An 8,050-nucleotide genomic window follows, 5' to 3' on the forward strand; every position below is an offset into this window, starting at 1 on the left:
ATTTCAGCCAGAACTGGTGGCCCTGGTCATCCCAGCACTCAGAAGGCTGAGGCAGGAGGATCACCATGACTTGGAGGCCAACCTGGGCTACATAGCGAGTTCAAGGCCAGCCTGGACTGCATAGGGAGGCCCTGTCTCAAAAAACTAAACAGTTGTATAGTAAGGATCTCACGGACATTCAGGTCCATGATCCACTGTGTGTTATTGTATATGGTGTGAGGTAGGGATCAGGACTCCTGGTTTTGCATTGGGGTGGAGCTCAGTGGTAAGGCATTTGCTCACAATATGAAAGTCCCTGGGTTCCATCTCCAGTTCTGGAAAAATAGATTTTTTGTTTTGGCATACAGACAGATGTCTGATTGTCCCTCAGTATTTGCTAAAGGAATAAACAAAAAGCACAAAGGCTCTGGTAGTAAGGCTGACCGTGCAGGGGAGGTCAAGACAGTGCATTTACTGCTGGTCCCCCCTCCTACAGTCCCTCCAGCACCAGCTGTGGTCTTTGGCTCTTGGGGAGGGTCTGCCTTTGAGTATGTTCCCTCTGCCTGGAGCACTCTCCTCCCATCTCTTCCCTTGTGGAACTCCTAGTCATCCCTCAAAACCCAATTTAGACTCCATGATTCCTAAAGTCCTCTCTGCATCCTCATCTCCTTCTCTGCTTTTGCTGTTTGCCTACCGGGAGGCAGTTTATCATCTTTAGCACGATGGTTTTAGAATCAGGAGACCAGGGCTCTGAACATTGTCCCACCTCTCAGAGACCTTTTCATTGTTGTTAAAATGGGGATTAAAATGTTACCCTCTGAGCTCAGCGAGGTAGCACATGTTATCCCAGCTCTCTGGAAGGCTAAGACAGGAGAATCATGAGTTTGAGCCCCCAGTTAGGGCAACTTAGTGATTTAACAAGAGCCTATTTCAAAATAAAAAAACAGAGAGGCCGGGGATATAGCTCAGTAGTATAAGCGTCTGCCTGGCAAGTGCAAGGTCCTGAGTTCGACACATGGAACGAAAAAAATAAATAAAATAGAAAATAGAAAAGGGGGTGGGGTTTGTTCAGTGTGAAGGGCCTGGGTTCCATCCCCAGTACCACACGCACTGGCGCACGCACACGGGCACACACACACACATTTGCGGGTGAAGCAGCAGGGAACAGGTGTTCCGCCCGAGAGGGGGCTCCGGCTGGCGCACCTGGCCGGTTTGGCTGAGGGGGCCTGTCCCCATCCTGTCCCAGGCGGCCAGCCCCGCGTGGGGACGAGGGCAGGGCACGGGGAGGCAGGCGGCCCCAGCTGCAGAGCTGCGCAGGTCTCTTGATCTCTCCCTGCACCGCCAGGCAGAGGCCGCAGGGCCCTGGAGATGGTCTCCATGACAACGCCACCGCTCACTCCCCATCTCGGATGTAAATTAGTTACAATTTTATTAGTGTGCAGAATTTCAAGAGGCCGAATCCTGCCTGGGAAGGGAGAAGGACGAGGGGGCGGGCAGGGGAGAGTTTCCAAGGCTTCTCACTCCGAGAGGACCCCGACTGGCAGCGGGTCCGTGGAGAGGACAGGCGAGGGTCTTCGTGCGACCCTGGCTGGCAGCCCACAGAGTCAGCCTGTCCTGCAAGGAAGGGACACGCAGCCCTTCCTGTCTCAGCAGCAGCCAGGGGCGCCCCAGCCCCGGGGGACAGAGAGGCAGCCAGGGGCACAGGGGTCACTGGCCATCCTGAGGGCCCTGGCTCCCCAGGGCAGTCAAGGGTCCCTGCAGCTGCGGGCACCATGCTGGCAGGGAGGCCATCGCCAGGGTAGGGGCTCTGGGCCACAGCCTCACAAGCCACCACGAGGGCCACCGGCTCCTGGGGCCATGATAGCCTGGCAGAGGCAGAGGTACGGGGACACCTGGCCACGGCTCCCTTCCCTGGCTGCTCAGAACCCAGGGCATAGACTGGGCTCGCCACGGTGCCCCCAGGAGAGGAAGGCACAGGCCCGTCTTTCTCCTAAAGCTGTGGCTGCGATTCGTCTCCTCCCCAAGGCACGCCCCGCCAGGTACTCCTGACGGGGCTCTGCGCCCCCGGCTGTTGGGCGAGTCCCGAGAACTCAGGGTCCCACGGGGATTCCAGCCTGGGTCGGCATGGAGTGGGCACCGGGCAGTGGCACCCGCGGGTGGACCAGGGCAGAGGAGAAGGCGGGCGGGGGACAGCTCCCGGGGACCAGGGGTGAGGCGCAGAGATCGGAGGCTGAAGGCAGCAGTGGAAGGGGGTGAGAAGGCGGTGGGGTGGGGCGCAGGATGGAAGATGGACGGGAGGACGGCCAGATGGACAGAGAACGGGCGGGGCGGGGGCGTGAGGGCCACACGGGAGCCTCCTTTCCCACCCCGGCCAGGTCCGCGTGCTGACCACAGCCGCGGCTGCGCGAACCATCGCGTCACTGCGCAAGCTCCGTGGCCTTCGGCGCCTCGGGCTCCCTGGATGGAGGACGGGCAGGGGAAGAGCAAAGCAGGGGAAGAGCAAAGCACTTAGGACGGTCCGCACACAGTCCGAGCTCAGTGGAAGCCGCGGTCTCCCATGGGCTGGGTGTGGCTTGGGACCCTGAGGCTCAGGACTGCGCCCCAGGCTCTGGTTCCGGGGCACGGAGGCCGGCCCAGCTCCGGCCGTGGGGCAGGACCGGGGCGGGTCCCTAGGGCTGCCCCAGCCCCTCTGCCGGCCTCTGTTTCTGCAGAGAAGTAGGAAGACCCCCACCGGTGCCTCCGAGCAGGAGCCCTGGGCTGGTCCCCGGCCGAGCCTCCCCGCAGACAGGACACAGAGCCTCTGTCCCCGGGCCGGCGGGTGACAGGCTGCCTGGCTCCCACACTGTGTCTGTGTGTGCTGCTGGGACCACCAGGCCGGCGACCCCACCCTGCGCCCTCTGACCCTGCCGTGCGGGGAGGCCCCTCTGCACCGGGCAGGCGGCGGGGTCCGCAGAGTGGCAGTGGGGGAGGTGGGTGCGGGCACCGGGGGTGACAGGTCACCGACTCCCCTCTCCCGCACTGCGCCGGGTCCCGCTCTGGCGCCCAGGGCTGAGACCCTGTAGGCAGGAGGGCCTGGGCCGCCCACCCCTTCCGTCACACAGCTCACTAATTACGCCCCACGCTGGAAAACTTAATTAAATCGGTGTGCAGTGTGTAATTTCAACGAGTTTGGAGGTTGGGGAATCAAACAGGCAGGCACACAGCCCTGCCAGCCCACGCCACCTCCGCACGGGGCCTGCCCTCGCCGGTCTGGTGGGAGGGCTTTCCCTCGGGCCCACCGTGGAGACCTCTGCCCCGGCTACTCGGCTTCTTCGCTTCTTTCTTGAGACAGGGTCTCAGTGTGCAGCCCAGGCTGGCCTCGAGCTCACGGTGATCCTCCTGCCTCAGTCTCCCAAGTGTTGGGATTACAGGTGTGTTCTACCAGGCCCGGCCCTCTCCCTCTCTCCCTCTCCCTCTCTCTCTCTAACACATACATGCATGCACGCAGTCATTTCAGGGGGAGCCAGGTTGCCCAGGGGACTCAGGAAGCTGGGAAACCCGGAGGCCAGAGCGGCTGGGTGCGTTGTGGGCGGAGCCAGCAAAGGAGGGCTTAGAACTGGCAGGCCAGGGCTGCAGGAGGGAGCTCTTGGCCCTGGCCCTGTCCTAGGGCTGTCTCGGGCCTCCTTTTTCTCCTCCTCTGCCTCCCCTCACTCTTCCTCCTTCCTCTTCCTCTTGGGGCCCAGCCTGCTCTGAGCTCTGTGGGGGACCCCAGCCCCTGCACCCCCATCCCACGGGGCCCAGGCAGAGCAGCCTGGGCTTCCCCGCAGCCTGTGCTGTCGGGAAAGAGGGCCGCGGGAAAGCAGCAGGGGACTTCCCAAGTCCCAGTCCTCCTGACCTCCCTCGCGGCCGGCATGGGGGGCCTGGCAGGGGCCGGGACAGAGTGGGACAGCCGAGCCCAGCAGGGGAGATTTACAGCTCAGGCCACGGGGCCAACTCCTGGCCGAGCACAGCCCTGTGTGGCCAGAGCTTCCCCACTGGAGGCGTCTCCTCCCCTAAGTCACCTGGCCCGGTTCAGCAGGGGACACCGAGCCTGGACAGTGAAGTCGGTGCTCACGCAGCCAGCAAACCTGGCACTGGATCGAGGCGGAGGTTCCACGGCCTGGGCCACGGCTTCTGTGGACTTGTGATGGGACCGTGACAGGGACGTGGTCAGGGCCCCGTCTCTGGGGACAGACCTGGGCATCTCACTGAAGGCGGCTGCCACAGCCCAACATCACGGCGGGAGACTAAGGACAGCGGGGTAGTGTTTGGACCTCCACTGCCCACTCCCGGCCCCCTGCATGTCCTGGTCCCACAGACAGGGCCTAGTATTCTCCGAGGGCCAGGTGAAATTGATGGCGGCTAAGCACAGTGAAGCCTGTCACCCCAGCACTCAGGAGGCTGAGACAGGAGGGTTGCTGTGAGTTTGAGGCCGGCCTGGGCTACACAGTGAGACCCTGCTTCAAAACAACCACAACAATAGGTGGCAAAGAAAAGACTGGAGGCTGGCAGTGCAGAGGGAGCCCGCTCTTGTAGGTCGCCTGCCGGCAAGGCCTGGCCACCTCTGTCTCGGCCGCTGCCCTTCTGGCCATGCCAGCTTCTTGTCTAAGACGGCAGAGGCCCAGGCTCCCTCCCCCTGGCCAGACCCCCGGCCCCCTGGGGAACCCTCCCCTGCTGTCTGCACTGCCCTTCCCTTGGTGAGCCCAGCGGAGGCCAGCTGGAGGGGCCCAGGTTCCCTGCCAGGCCTGGGGTCGGCGGGCTGGGTTCGGATCCTGCCCAGGCGATTGCCAGAGACATCATCCTGTCTCAGCCTGTCTCCCTGCTGGGGCCCTCACCTGTGGGTTTTTCTGAGGCTGGATCTTCCCTTGAGTTTGCTGTTTGTCTCTGTCCGTGTGGAGAGGTTGCTTCCCTGTCCTGCCCTCCCCTGTACCCCGGGGTCCTGCGCCCTCCTGTCCTTCCCCTCCGTCTTCCCCTCCCCCTCCCCCCTCCAGCTCCACTGGGCTCTGGAGTTGGCGCTTCCTGAGGTTCCGGCCTCTGCCCTCCCTGTCCAGCTCCTCCCTCCCTCGGCTTCACCCTGTCCCCCCAGGGCGCGCCCACCCCGCGGTGATCTGCAGTTCCCAGAGCAGTGGTCCGCAGCTGCACACATCTGGATCATTAGGACGCCGATGGATGGAGCTGAGCGCCAGGCCGCAGCGCCGCGCGCTCCCCTCCCTCCGCCTCCCCTCCCCCTCCAGCCTGTATTTTTAGCTCGGAGGCCGGGCGGCTGAGCATTAGTGTGCAGGGCGCTCTGCTCTCCGCCAGGCTGGCTGCGGGTTTATCTGCTGTGACAGCCCCAAGGGCAGCGGGCACCATCGCGCTCTCAGGTTTACAGCCCGGGCCGCACCAAGCAGGGCCGGCCTGGGTCCTGTCCAGGCCTCGCTGCCTCAGCCTTCCCTGTGGCCTTGCACCTTTGTCTCTGGAAGGTTCCAGCGAGGCCACGGCCAGGCCACACCACTGTCCTCTGTCTCCACGCTCCGTCCTCTCCTCTGCGGCTGCCACTGTCTCTTCCCTCCCTCCCTGCTTTCTCCCCCTTGACACCTGGACAGCAGGAGAAAGACCCCCGCAGCCCCCAGCACCTCCGAGGCCCCCGCGTGGCCCCCACCCTTGGGCACCAGGCACCCGCAGCAGATGGTCTGGCTGCAGAGCCCGGGACACGGGTGGTGTGGGGGGCTTCTCCTCCCTGCGCCGCCCTTCCCTGCCCCTTGGGCCGGGCCTGAGCTCACCTTTGCAAGTGGCACTTTAGACTGCACACTCTACAGTGTCACTGTCACCACAGGGGTGCGGCCCACCCTCCCCCCTTCCGCCTCCCACCACTCCAGACTGCCTGTCCTTGGAGCGCGGGGCTCAGGGACCCAGAGAGGTCAAGTCCTCCACCCCATGTCACACAGCTGGGCCGGCCCCAGGGAGAGGAGGGCAGGGCTAGATGGGGGAGGCTGCTGGCCTGGGGACCCCAGCCACCGCTTCCTTCCCTCCCTCCTCCCCCTCTCCCGTCCTCCTTCCCTGCAGCCAGGCCAGCTGTGTGGGTGGGAGTGGCCAAGGTGGGTGGACTCCGCCTGTCCCTCCTGAATCTTCACCCACTGTGTCGAGGGGGGACATGCCGAACAGACCAAAGCTTCTAGAAGACGAGGTCTCCAGGGTGGCCTCCCCCCATAAGAGCGGCCTGAAGCAGAGGGCTTGGGTCCGGGTGGTGGCAGAGACAGTAACCCCTGAGGCACAGATGCCAGAGCCACCAGCCAGCCGGTCCCCAGCCACGGAGCCTGAAGCAGGACCTCAGCAGGGGGATCCCCGGGGACACCATTCATGCCTCGGTCTGCACCACGGTGGACCAGGGAGGCTGTCACCACAGAGTTCCAGGCTGCGATCTCCACCTCTTCTCTCTCTCTTTTTTTGTATTTGATTTTGTTTTTGAAAGAGGGTCTCACTGTGCAGCCCAGGCTCGCCTCCAACTTGTGAGGATCCTCCTGCCTCAGCTTCCCGAGTGCTGGGATCACAGGTGTGACTGGTGGTTTCTTTTATCTGCCTGGCAAGGTCTGAGGTGTTCCAGGCCCACTCCCAGTACTGTCACCAGGGCTGGGGCTCAGAGGCCACGCTGAGGACAGGGCAGGGTGTGGCAGAGGCCGGTGGAGCTGGCCCTGCCACTGCCCCACCTTGTGCAGTGACCAGAAGGGACGGGCCCAGCCCTGGCCGAGGTCCCCGAGCCTGCCATGCACCACTGGGCCCAGGCACAGGGTGGGCTGGGGGGATGCTGGCCAGAGCAGTACCTGCAGGGCATGGTCCCCCAGTGTGGTGCCCCAGCCAGCTGGGAGTGGGCCCGCCCTGTGCTTCCAGGTTATGGAGTCAGCCCTGGGTTCCAGTCCTGACACTTCTGGTGCTGGGTGTGGGGCATCCCCTCATTTGGGCCTGAGTCACCCTGTGCCACTATGCCTACCTGGTTTGTGCGGGGTCCACGCCCACCCTGGTACACTTTGGGTCTGGCGTCAGTGTGGCCTCCATGTCCTCGAAGCGTCAGGCCTGTGGGCCTTGGGAGACCAGTGCCCCTCCTCCTGCCTTGGTTTCCTCACTCAGCTGCCTCCCCCTGCCTCTGCCTCCCCACCCCTCCCGGACATGCCGCCCCTTCCCCTGCCCTCAAAAGCTCTTTTGCAAGTGCTGTTCTTCCCCCTGCTGTGGTGCAGCCGCCCCCAGACCGGTCCCCTTCGGGCTGCCCCAGGCAGTCCCAGGCACACGCCAGGCGCATGCGCGGGCACCTAGTCCTCGGGTTTCCGGGTTTCCCTGTCGCTGCCCGCATTCCCCACCGGAGGGAGGCTAGGCCTGGCTCTGGCTGGCTTGTGCTCCTCTCCAGGACCTGAACCCGGTGCCTTGTCAAGAACTGCTGTGTCTCCCAGGCTTAGTGCAGCAGTGCACAGGACAGCAAAGGGATGGGTGGAAGAACAAGAAACAGCCGGGCATGGCGCACGCCTGTGAGCCCAGCACTCGGGAGGCTGAGGCAGGAGGGTCATTGCAAGTTTGAGACCAGCGTGGGCTACAAAGTCAGCTGAAGGCCGGCCTGAACTGCATCGTGAGACCCTGTCTCAAAAAGACAAAAACAAAACCAAACAATCTTCAGTAACACACGCAAAACAGAAACAGAAAGCCCCCAAAACAAGCCCTGGGCACTTCCCTTGACCGGTGTACTCAGAAACGTGACACCAGGCAGGCCAACCTCAGGGCCTTTGCACTTGCTCCCTTGTCCTGCACACCTCATTCAGCTAGGAGTGGCACCTCTCCCCTCCCTGACCCAACCCCTCAGTCCTCTGGCCCAGCCCCTCACCCCCTCTGGTGTCCTTTAACTGTCCACTCCCTCGTCTTTGTTCTTTGTGTCTCTCCTAGAATGGAGCCTCACAGATGCCAGGACTTCGTCTCCTGGTGCACAGAAGTGCTCCTGCAGGAAGAAGTGCTCATAAATATTGATTGGACCGAGGAATGAATGAATGCTGACTGTTACTCTATCACTGCTGCCTCGCAAAGGCTGGAGAAG

The sequence above is a fragment of the Chinchilla lanigera genome, unplaced genomic scaffold (genome assembly GCF_000276665.1).
Source record: "Chinchilla lanigera isolate Chin_1 unplaced genomic scaffold, ChiLan1.0 scaffold00169, whole genome shotgun sequence".
NCBI classification, from domain to species: domain Eukaryota; kingdom Metazoa; phylum Chordata; class Mammalia; order Rodentia; family Chinchillidae; genus Chinchilla; species Chinchilla lanigera.